General features: G+C 30.8%; 1 protein-coding gene across 1 annotated transcript in view; it reads right to left on the reverse strand.

The window, feature by feature from the left end:
* The window catches only part of LOC108566709 (lachesin), a 31,891-nt gene extending 24,588 nt beyond the window's left edge, over window positions 1–7,303 (reverse strand). Inside the window, exon 1 of the mRNA XM_017926729.1 lies at window positions 7,124–7,303. The gene's annotated coding sequence lies outside the window, so the exon portion shown is untranslated. The remainder of the gene's footprint in view (window positions 1–7,123) is intronic.
* Window positions 7,304–13,150: the final 5,847 nt, after the last annotated feature.

The raw sequence follows: 13,150 nt of genomic DNA on the forward strand, positions 1-13,150 counted from the left end.
ACATTCTGTAAAATTTTATATCATTTAAAATTTGATTTTAATTGAAGAATTATCATGTATTTACTAAAAAAAATTGTGTGGACACAACACCTCCCAAATTTTAAAGTTGTCTACATTATCAATAAATCTAAGTAAATGAAAAGTAAAGCTACCAATTACATAAATATTCTAAACATTTTAAAGGAAAGTCTAGAAAAAGTTACATAAATCTTTCTCCATTGCGAATGACCCAGAATAGTAATACTAATATAATAAATGTTCTCGTTCGTAATTTGAATAAATAATGAGATCCAAACTGTAGACATACATAAATACAGAGCTAAACGACTGAGAGGAGAAGAAACATTGAGACGAGAAGAAGAAAAATATATAAATAACACAAAGTTATTATTTACATGCATCGTAAAATATTAAATCCCCCAATTTATTTCCAACCCCCCTCATCCCTCTCCAACAAAGAATGTTATCTTAGCGGAATATAAATTGGGCAAAGGATATCTGATTGCTCGACACGCCGCTCCCTCTCCCCACCCAAAAAAAAGAAAGAGAGACGAAGAAGGAATAAAAAAAGGAGTGCAGAAAGGATGGGGAGAGATAACATTGGCGGAGGAATAATCCTGATGGTTTAACGATGTTATGCAATAAAACGGAGATAAAAAAAAATGAATAGACGGGGTGGATGGATACAAAACGCAGCGGCCAAAAATAAATGGATAAAAAAATACGAGCGCTGCTGCAGTTTGGTTCTCGCAAAGAGCTCCAATCGCCGGAACTAGCATCGCGGAATGAATGCAATCCATTTTTTCTTTTTTTTTTTGTAGTTTCGATTGAAATGTTTATGTTTTATTTTTCATAAAACAAAATATGTGCTTTTGTTTCAGTTACTCGCCGGGATTCAATTTCAATGGCCACTTCAATTTTTTTTTTGTATGTTCCTTTGCGCTCTTTATTTTCATCAACATTTTCAACAAACAAATTGTATTTTGTTTTGTTAAACCATAAAGTGTGTACATAAACATGTTTCAAATGAAACGTGAAGAAATTGCTTATTTGGAACATTTTGTTTTATATTTTTAGTAAAAAAATGTTTTTGGACACAACACCTCCCATATTATTACCTCCTCTCACTAGAAATTTCAGAAAGTAGTCTACATAATAAATTCCTATACGCTCTTTATTTTCATCAACATTTTCAACAAACAAATTGTATTTTGAAAAATTGTATTTTGTTTTGTTAAACCATAAAGTGTGGAGATAAACATGTTTCAGATAAAACGTGAAGAAATGCTTATTTGGAACATTTTGTTTTATATTTTTTTAGTAAAAAATTGTTTTTGGACACAACACCTCCCTTACCATTACCAACTGTTTTGATGGACATAACACCTCCTCTCACTAGAAATTTCAGAAAGTAGTCTACATATGAAATTCCTATGCGCTCTTTATTTTCATCAACATTTTCAACAAACAAATTGTATTTGGCAAAATTGTATTTTGTTTTGTTAAACCATAAAGTGTGTACATAAACATGTTTCAAATAAAACGTGAAGAAATTGCTTATTTGGGATATTTTTTTTTTATATTTTTTTAGTAAAAAATTGTTTTTGGACACAACTGTTTTGATAGACATAACACCTCCTCTCACTAGAAATTTCAGAAAGTAGTCTACATAAGAAATTCCTATGCGCTTTTTATTTTCATCAACATTTTCAACAAACAAATTGTATTTTGCAAAATTGTTTTTTTCTTGTTAAACCATAAAGTGTGTAGATAAACATGTTTCAAATAAAACGTGAAGAAATTGTTTATTTGGAACATTTTTTTTTATATTTTTTAGTAAAAAATTGTTTTTGGACACAACACCTTCCTTATTATTACCAACTGTTTCGATGGACATAACACCTCCTCTCACTAGAAATTTCAAAAAGTAGTCTACATAAGAAATTCCTATGTGCTCTTCATTTTCATCAATATTTTCAACAAACAAATTGTATTTTGCAAAATTGTATTTTGTTTTGTTAAACCATAAAGTGTGTACATAAACATGTTTCAAATAAAACTTGAAGAAATTGCTTATTTGGAACATTTTGTTTTATATTTTTTAGTAAAAAAATTGTTTTTGGACACAACACCTCCCATATTATTACCAACTGTTTTGATGGACATAACACCTCCTCTCACTAGAAATTTTAGAAAGTAATCTACATATGAAATTCCTATGCGCTCTTTATTTTCATCGACATTTTCAACAAACAAATTGTATTTGGCAAAATTGTTTTTTTTTTGTTAAACCATAAAGTGTGTAGATAAACATGTTTCAAATAAAACGTGAAGAAATTGTTTATTTGGAACATTTTTTTTAATATTTTTTTAGTAAAAAATTGTTTATGAACACAACTGTTTTGATGGACATAACACCTCCTCTCACTAGAAATTTCAGAAAGTAGTCTACATAAGAAATTCCTATGCGCTCTTTATTTTCATCAAAATTTTCAACAAACAAATTGTATTTTGCAAAATTGTATTTTGTTTTGTTAAACCATAAAGTGTGTACATAAACATGTTTCAAATAAACTGTGAAGACATTGCTTATTTGGAACATTTTGTTTTATATTTTTTAGTAAAAAAATGTTTTTGGACACAACACCTCCCATATTATTACCAACTGTTTTGATGGACATAACACCTCCTCTCACTAGAAATTTCAGAAAGTAGTCTACATAAGAAATTCATGTAAGAATATATACTTCATTACTATATTTTCACATCTCATCTTAATTCAAGAAAATGTTAAAAGCTAAACTCAAATTAAATCTGATTTTAATTATAGTAATTTCAGTTTTAATTGGCATGCGTGGTTATTATATAACACAATTAATTTTAAACGTAAAATATAAAACTTTCTTAGTTAAATATAAAAGTTATTTTTTGCCCTGTTACATACTTTTATATTATAAACTTCAAAGATTAGATGAGTGCAAAGGATAGGGCGGATATATCCGCCGCACTTACGCAATTTATCAACAACTTGTTGCAATATGAATTAAACAGTTACATAATGTTAAGTTACAGCTACAAAGTATATTATTTAAGTTATTTCGATAATTGATTATTTGGAGGATAGAATTATATAACACAATAAAACGTAAAGATTCTACGTTGTTTCATCTTTGACACCTCATAACCGTAAAAGCTCAAAACTATTAAACTAATAAAATAACCTTTTACGCAACCATTGATGCGAGTAGACACAATTTCCATAGTCCACTTGTTCCACTCTTCGTAGCAACTACCCTTATTTCACTTTTCGTCAAATTTATTTGCACTCAATTTATCAATCACAGACTACCAAAAAAAAAACGAGATACAGAACGCCCGCTCTTTCACATTTCGAAGTCGATATATAACTCAACCATCATCCCTGAAAAACTATAGAACGCTTCAGATGATTCTCCATTCATCCACGAAATTTTGTACAAACCGCAATAATTATCCGATCGATGCTAACACAAACATACAAATTCAATTCAATATTCCTCGTACAATTTTTTTTTCTATCCGCCTCTTTACATAATTAAGGCGACCGCCACCCTCCCGACGGATTGTTTGATCCGAAGCCCTCGACGTCTGCTTTAAATGGAAAAATCCCCTAAATGATTTTTCCTCTACTCTCACATTTTTTTTTCATTCTTCAGTCGCGCAAAGTCGGATTTTTTCATTAGAATAATGGGTTCGTAACTAATCTGCCGTTAAATCTGTTCAGGATTCAACAGTTCTTATTACTACTACAACTGCCACTATTTTTTTTAACATAATATTTGAGTGTCCTTTGTGCTTTCTTCTCAAATGAGAACTGAAGGTGAGTGTTGGAATTAAATGGAAACTCAAGCTAATTGAGTTCCAAGCTCAAAGGAAGTCTAGTTTCCTTTATGAAACTCACTGAAACTAATATTCTCATATATTTTTATTACCATTCTTCACATTTCATTCTTTATACATAATCTGGTATTTCAGGAAACTGGAGTCTTTCAATACTTGAAATAACTTTATTAATATTAATTTATTACTTCTACTTAGTTAATTTAACAAAATATAATAAACTTTTGTAAAATAATAGAAGTAATGAAATAAAAAAAAGGAAAAGAAACACAAAATTGAATTTTACAAAATTACAAAAATCAATGTAAAACTTGTTAACTTTTACTTAAAGTATTAAGAATATACATATAATGATAGTTTTTTTTTTATTTATTTTGATAAATATCACCCATCTGTGAGAACATTTGCTTAACTTTTTCAGCATGTTAAAAATCAAGGTAACGTGTAAACGTGTAGTAAAGATAGGTTAAGAATAAGAAATGAGTACTATAAAGTAAAGTAAGAGAATATAATACTTCTGTTGAATGTTTGCAGTGGATTAAACATTGAATGATTGAGATCGTTCATGTTGATGAAATGGGTCGGGTCAATAGAGTTTGGTAAAACCTAAAAGCAAACACCAACTGGGGAGGTTGGTTTTCTGTGCGAAGAATTACAAATGGAAGAGGAGAACCGTCGAGCAAAAATTAATTTGCGTTACATAATTCATGAGGCGGCGGCGGCTGAAGATAAAATCCCCGAAAACCGTAATACGCGGCTCATTAGTATCGCGTTTTTGCCGCATTCATATCCGGTGCAAATATTTAATACCCGGGTTAAATAATCGCCACCCACCGAAAATGTAGAAACTCCGTCGCAGGGGATGGAGAATGTTCCGATAAAAGGGCCGATGCGAATCTCCCTCTCTCGGTCGGTGGTAATAAATTAGGCCCTTTTGGCATTCAAATGCTTGGAATCAAAAGGATACGTCCATATCAGCGCGCCAAATTGATATGGATGCAAAATGTCCAGACTGAGGGGTGGATGGACGAGTAGTCCATTAACACCCTCAGGCAGTATTTCACACTTCACTCAGCAGCAACAGCAAAAAATACCTATATACAGGAGAAGAAAGCGATTCGTATATTTCCATCATTCATCCCCCTTTAGTTTAGACAAAATATAGAAATAGAGTGAATAGAAGTGAAATAGAGTTTGTTTTTTTAGGAATTGAGAAAAAAAAGTTTGCAATTGGCGTCGTCTTAAATTGAATTGTAGTTGGTTAAAGTAGTTCCTTTAATTGCAGACAAGTTTAATTAATCTGGAGGCGACGCCGGGGGCGGCGGATACAGGCCAAGAACCCTTTTCCAAAAGGAAGCAGCAACACATCGATGTAACTAGACTGCAGTGCGCGCACCGTTTTATTTTGCAACCCCTTCGCGCGCGCAAAAAAAAACCTCTGCTTGGTGTGAAAGGCGTAATTAACATTCTCGACCCTTAAAGCAAACCAACGCTTATTTCGTTTTATGGCGAAAAATGCAGAGAATGTATAAAAAAAATTGTTTGATGTGTGAGGAATCGAGGTTGAGTACGAGGGCGGCAATTTCCAATAGATATTATCCGAGGATCGGTTCTGATGGGAAACGAGGAAGAACTATTTCCCGGAGCGGTTTAGATAACATTTGGAATGAAAACTTTGCTGGTAATTGAATCATAACATTGTCCTTCAATTAATGATCTGATCCAACTGGTCAGGACGAATCGGAATTTAAAATTGATTACAGAATTTTATCTAATCCAATTAAACACACAAAGATATAAATTACTTCATTACATTAAATAATAGAAAAATGTGCTTCAATTCTTTGTTTCTCTTCAAATCTAAATTTCTGTTATGTTTAATATTTTTTTTTATGAATTCTTTGAATAGGTATGTTTTTTCCTGAGTGGAATAGGAATAAAGTTCGGATTTATGGACTATAACAGAAATGAAAGGGGATGCTATCACAATGGCGCATTTTGGGCGTTAGTGCTTCAGGGATCATTTGAGGCCATTTCATCTTAGAAGCAACAAAACGACTGCTGCTTTGATCAGTCGAGTATAAATTAGGGTCACCTCCGTCCGCATCACGTTACATAATCCACTGAATTCAAATGTTATATACTAGTTTGCATGTAATAATATATCAAAAAGCTCTTACTTATTACACAACCAACTTTCTTAGTTAAATATAAAAGTTATTTTTTGCCCTGCTACATACTTTCATATTACTAACTTCAAAGATTAGATGAGAGCAAAACATAGGGCGGATATATCCGCCGCGCGTACGCAATTTATCAATAACTTGTTGTAAAATGAATTAAACAGTTAGATAATATTAACATACAGCTACAAAGTATTTTATTTAAGTTATTTCGATAATTGATAATTGATTATTTGGAGGATAGAAAAGTGATGATGATTTTTAAGAAACTACACCGAATCTAAGTACACAACCAACTTTTTTTAGTTAAATATAAATATTATTTTTTGCTCTGTTACATACTTTCATATTACTAACTTCAAAGATTAGATGAGTGCAAAGCATAGGGCGGATATATCCGCCGCGCTTACGCAATTTATCAATAACATGTTGCAATATGAATTAAACAGTTACACAATATTAAGATACAGCTACAAAATATATTATTTAAGTTATTTCGATAACTGATAATTGATTATATGAAGCATAGAAAAGTAATGATGATTTTTAAGAAACTATAACGAATCAAAGTACACAACAAACTTTTTTTAGTTAAATATAAATGTTATTTTTTGCGCTATTATATACTTTTATATTACTAACTTCAAAGATAAGATGAGTGCAAAGCATAGGGCGGATATATCCGCCGTGTTTACGCAATTTATCAATAACATGTTGCATTATGAAATAAACAGTTAGATAATATTAAGATACAGCTTATTTGGAGGATAGAAAAGTAATGATGATTTTTAAGAAACTACAACGAATCTAAATACGCAAACAACTTTTTTAGTTAAATATAAATGTTATTTTTTGCCCTATTATATACTTTTATATTACTAACTTCAAAGATTAGATGATTGCAAAGGATAGGGCGGATATATCCGCCGCACTTACGCAATTTATTAATAACTTGTTGCAATATGAATTAAACAGTTACATAATATTAAGATACAGCTACAAAGTATATTATTTAAGTAATAATTGATAATTTATTATTTGGAGGATAGAAAAGTACTTACGGTCCGATCGCCAGGATGCTTGACTCTGCAATTGAGAAGAGCCGATTGGCCAACCACTGCAGTCACGTTCCTGGGTCCAATATCATCGAAATAGGGTCGTTCGACCGATAACTTGCCGGGATGCTCCTGGTATCGCAATTTCACCTCCGACACGCCGACCAAACTGCCAGCTGCTGGAAGCAATACCAACAAAAAAATAAATAAATAAAAATAAAGAAGAAGAAAAAAACTAGAAGATGCCATTAAATTTAATAATACTGAGACATCCCAATATATATATATATATAACACAGACAATCTCATGAAGAGGAAAAAAAGGGGAGTAAAAAAAAATCGTAGTAATTCACCGAAATATCCTCCAGAAGCGAGGAAATAAACAGAGAAATATATTTTTATGGTAATTGCATCGTCGAATTGCCGGGGCGCATTTCAACATAGCTAATAATAAATATACACAGGCCATTATCTAGTAATAACACATCATTATGCAACATCAACAGGTCCTCGAGGAAAATGCTCTTCGCGTTCGCTTCGGTTTCCCCGCAGTACGTTTTGTTGCACGATTAAATTATTGTACGGCCCTAATAAAATCCGACCGTTGCGGAATTCAATTAAATCTGGGGGAAGGAAGGTAGAGGACGAAAAGCGAGCGAGGTCGCAACCAAGAAAATGCCCATTTTGCATGCGCATAAATTTATTAACCTAATTGTAATTAATTTTTATTATTCACGTCCCTTATTTCTTTTTTCGGTCTTAATAAGGGTGGACGTAAACAAAGCGAGAAGATGCGTATGGGTGTTTAAATTTCCGGTTTTAAAGTTTAAATGAATTTGGAAACATTGCTCATCCAAATTCGGGCCAAGTGGCACAAACCGCTCTTGTTTGGATATATTAGTTCGACAAAGTTTAAATTACTACTAAGTCTAACAAGAAACTAATTTCATTACATTACACGGATGCTTCACTAATTCAATACAAAAATAATAAAGCAACAATTCGAATCTAAAACCACAGTATAAACGAGAATTGAAATATTCCAAGTAAACAATTAATTATATAAAAAAAAAACAAACTATTTCCATTCAATTTTTGTATGATATTAATGAATATTTACTAAAAAAATGTTAAAATAAAGAAATTGTACTTTCGCCGGGTAGTATATAAAATATTTAGTGTTTTCTGTACGTAATACATGCGTGAATGAAACGTTTTCTACTTTTTTCCTGTACATAATGTAAAGCTAAGTAAATAAGGACAATAAAGATGTTTTTTTTAGTTGTTCGTGTAGATAATGTGAACATTAACAAAACTTTGTAATAAATTAGTTAATTCAGAATAAAATAACTAAGAAAATAATCAAATTCAATTAGTGCAAATAAATAAGTTATAAATTAGTATTATGAGAAATAATTATGAATAAAATTGTTGGTATTTCTACAAAGTGTAAATGAAAGAAGTAGTTTAATACTTTTTTTTGATTCTATTACAAACGTAATAATAACAATTGGAAAATTTCACATGGCAAGTTTAAAATTTTAGAAAATCATTAAAAAAATAATTTAAAAAATCTTTTACATTCAATTAATACTTTCTTTATTTGTTCAAATAATGTAAGTATTTCATATTTTAATATAAGGCAAAAAACTAATATTGTTACAATTATTTCATTTCTTTTAGGAAAAGTATTCAAATTCAAGAAAAAACTCAGAATTATTAATATTCAAATAATGGATGCACTATGTAATATATAAAATTGACGTAGAAAAGTACTTATTTCCTGTACATAAATAAATTGTGAATGCGCCGGGTAATATATAAAATATTTACAGTGTTTTCTGTACATAATACAAGCATGAATGAAACCTTTTCTACTTTTTTCCTATACATAATGTAAAGCCAAGTAAATAAGGATAATATAGATGTTTTCTAATTGTTTGTGTAGATAATGTAAAAAATAACAAAACTTTGTAATAAAATAGTTAATTTACAATAAAATAACTAAGAAAATAATCTAAGCATTTTTATGTGAAAGAAAAAAAATTTAGAGAAAATTATTTGGTAAAATTTACAAAAATATTCGTACAAATGAAATTAGTGCAAATAAATAAGTGATTATAAAGATAAAGTAGTATTAATATTTTTTTTAGTTTTTCTACAAAGTATAAATGAAAGAAGTAGTTAAATTCAGTTAAACGAATGTTTCGTTAATTTGATACAAAAATATGATAGCATCAAACCGAATATAAAACCGCGTTATGGATGGGAGAATTGAGATCCCCGAAGCGAATGTTTAATCTAAAATATTTTTACGATGATATATCGGGGGACGGTTTCTCTCTTTCTCGAAGACTTATTCGTATATAATAATTGTCAGCCATAAAACGGACATAAAGCCGCGGTCACGGATGAGAGATGGCGCAATTTCGAGATTCCCGCAGGATTCCACTACTCCCTCCTCATCTCATCCACACACATATTCCAAAACGACTCTCCAACGCCCTCCCCTTCAATACAAATCGATTTATATTTCAATCATAAAATTTAAAACGTCGCCGCCGACGCTAATCCATTAGCCACCTGGAAACTAGGAAATGGGAACGAGAATATTTATTTCAAACTGTCTCTGATTTTTACGAGCGCGAATCGCGTGGACGTAAAAGAAGGTAAAGGTACAATTTGTAGGAAAAGTCGAGGCAGAATCGAATAACGTTCGTTATTTCTGAAAGAAAAGGAACTCAAGTGCAATTCCGTGGAGTGTATGGAGGATGGGAGAGTCTTCGGAATAAGTTGTAGTGTTTTCAATTTGGGACAGGAATCAAGCGAGATATTAACCGTTTCCACCCTTTATTCTGAACGGAATAAGCGTTTTTTTTCTTTTCTTTTAAAGCTCGAGGGAAAGTTTAAAAGGAATGAGATGAGTCCATTAAGGATAGAGAAAAAGATTTTGTTTGTTTTGCTGTGTTTTTAACTAAAAATTTAATCAATTATTTTCTACTCATTGAAACCAAACACTTAAAGAATTGATAAGTTCATTTTTTCGGAATATAATGTATCTATGAAATTTATAAATAAAAATTATGAAAAAATGATGTAATGGAATGTTTAAACTAATTGAATTACAAATAGGAAGTTGATGTTTACTATTGCCTGAGATACAGATTTGTAGATATAGTTGAAATGATCTTAGGGTTGCTAAGTAAATGGGTTACATGGGTAAGACCAATTTGCAAACGCTAATTGGACACTGACATATTAAGTCCAAGTCTTTGCACGCACTTAAAACCCTTCAACTGTAAATTACCACCGCTAAAGATTTAATTAATTCACTAAACTTTCGACACTTCAGCAACTAATTCCTTGTTCCTTATTTAAGTACATCATAAAAAAGATATACTTAATTTATTATTTCTTTTAGTTGATTCTAATACTACGATTATGGACAAATTTCTACAACAATTGTACCATTATTTTAATCATACTTTTAATCCATGATCATAACTCTATAATATTGTATAAATCTATAAAAATCTACTGTCATAAAAGTAAATAAAAAATACTAGAAAAATGAATAAACTATATATATTTTTATGCACGCACATATTTATTACAATTTTTTTTTGTATTTTGTGTTGCATGCATATACATAATTTAATTCGGGAATGGCAAAAATCACCGCATAAGCTATATGTTTTAAATATTCAATTAAAAAAGTCAATCACAAAATGTGGATGCTTTCAGGATTTATTCAATTCGTCCGTTGTAAACATCACGTAAGCCCATGCAAAAGCGTATTACATTTTTTTTATATAATTGATCCATGTAAAAATTATGCGCTTTAAATTTTCCATATCCATAGTTTTATTTATAAAACAATTGTAATTATTCAACAAATTGTCAGTACATCATGATATTACGTTAATTTTTAATAATTTTAGTATCAATTTTACACTTTTGTAAATTTAATTCAATAAAATCCTGAAAATAATTTCATTTTTTCGTTGCACTAACAAAATATTTGTGTTTTCAAACTTGTGAAAATCAGGTAAAATTATGTTTTTTATGCTTGTTTTTAAAACAATATAGTAAAAAAATTCAATTGTGCAAATCTTTTAATAAAATACGAAAAAAAAATGTCATCTACTTTATTTTATTTAATTTGAAGGAAATATGAAATAATTAAATGTTAAATTTAGTATTATAGTAGTTTAACTAAATAATTGATGATTTGGGTTATGAAACTCTATTAAAATAATAAATTTCTATTGGTTCTAAAGGTCTGGAGGGTGCAGAGGAATAATATCCGTATAATATAACGTCCGTTTAAGTGTTCGTAGGCGTGCAGGAAACGGGGAAATGGATATAAAATCCCAACTGGGCTGTACATCAAATATATGCGAAATGGTAATGTCGGATGTTATTATCCTACAAAGAGTAATAACCGAAAATGAAGGTAGGCGAAAGGGCAGCCGAGCGTGCAGTAAATTCGGAACGTCGAGGCGTTAAGTCTGAAAATTTTCAACCCTTAAGTATATCGAGAGGAGGAGGAGGAGGAGGAATAAGATGAGGAAAGGGCGAGATGCTAGATCGACCTTCGTGATGGGCGTAATTCGGCGGCAAATCACTTCTCGCACGTATCCACGTGTGTATTGGTATTAATAATTCGAAGGCGAAGGAAGGGAAGATTGCTCTCAGTGTAAATCTTACACTACACGTACTGGCAATTCCTTTAGTGCGGGAAGGATAGCCGAGACATACAAGTTTCTACAGCCATCTCCGCCACCCGCAAACCTCCTTCACCGAAGGCTGAGTTTTATACTTATGGGCTTAGAAGGTAACTCCTGCGGGTGTATTTCAGCTGGATCGTGAAATCGAGAGAGCCTGACAAATTGAAATGGGACAGGGCCGACAACACAACATACCGAAACCCTCACTCGCGCCACCCCCTTTTGGAAGACGATCTTATTTTATTATGTGCTCGACCGTGTTATACGTGTGTAGGCAATCCAATTATGCGCGACGAAAACGCAATTAAAATTTCTTGCGTAACCTCACGTTGATTGCCATCACGCTCCGTCGAGAAAGGATGAAACCGCATTTCTAAATATGATTATGTATTAATTTTGTATACAGATTCAAGGATTTTTACATAAATCACAAGAAACAAATAGTATACATAATATAACAAGATCAACAATGATAATGACAAAGTTGTAACTTTCTTCATAAACAAATTTATTAATAATATATCGATCTATCAGTATGTATCTTTGTCTAACGTAATTAAAAATTTATACAATTTTGAAATACCGAAGTATCGTGTATAAAGGATAGGTCGAATATATCCGCCGCTCGTCCGAAAGTGATAAATGTTGAGAAATAAATATATTTGGATAAAAATTCAGAGACGATGCTGAATAAGTGTATTATTAATACGTGGTAGTTAGTTACATAATTGGTTCATGTAAAAAATATTTGATTTATAGAAACAAGAAGAAAAAATTGATTATATTTCATTTAATTTTTCTTTCAGTTTAAGCATCTATATCTAAAGTAATTAAAAATTTATACAATGTTGCAATACCGAAGTATCATGTGTAAAGGATATGTCGAATATATCCGCCGCTCGTCCGCAAAGTGATAAATGTTAAAAAATATGTGTATTTGTATAGAAATTCGGATACGATATTGAATAAGTGTATTATTAATACGTGTGTTTAGTATTGGTTAGTTACATAATTGATTCATGTAAAAAATATTAGAAACAAGAAAAAAAAAATTGATTATATTTCATTTAATTTTTCTTTCAGTTTGTAACTTATCAAAAAATTGATCTACCATTATGCACCTTTATCTAAAGTAATTAAAAATTTATACAATGTTGCAATATCGAAGTATCCTGTGTAAAAGATATGTCGAATATATCCGCCGCTCGTCCGCAAAGTTATAAATGTTGAAAAATATGTGTATTTGTATAGAAATTCGGAGACGATATTGAATAAGTGTATTATTAATACGTGTGTTTACTAT

Source organism: Nicrophorus vespilloides, unplaced genomic scaffold (genome assembly GCF_001412225.1).
Source record: "Nicrophorus vespilloides isolate i.1.1-1 unplaced genomic scaffold, Nicve_v1.0, whole genome shotgun sequence".
Classification (NCBI taxonomy): Eukaryota; Metazoa; Arthropoda; class Insecta; order Coleoptera; family Silphidae; genus Nicrophorus; species Nicrophorus vespilloides.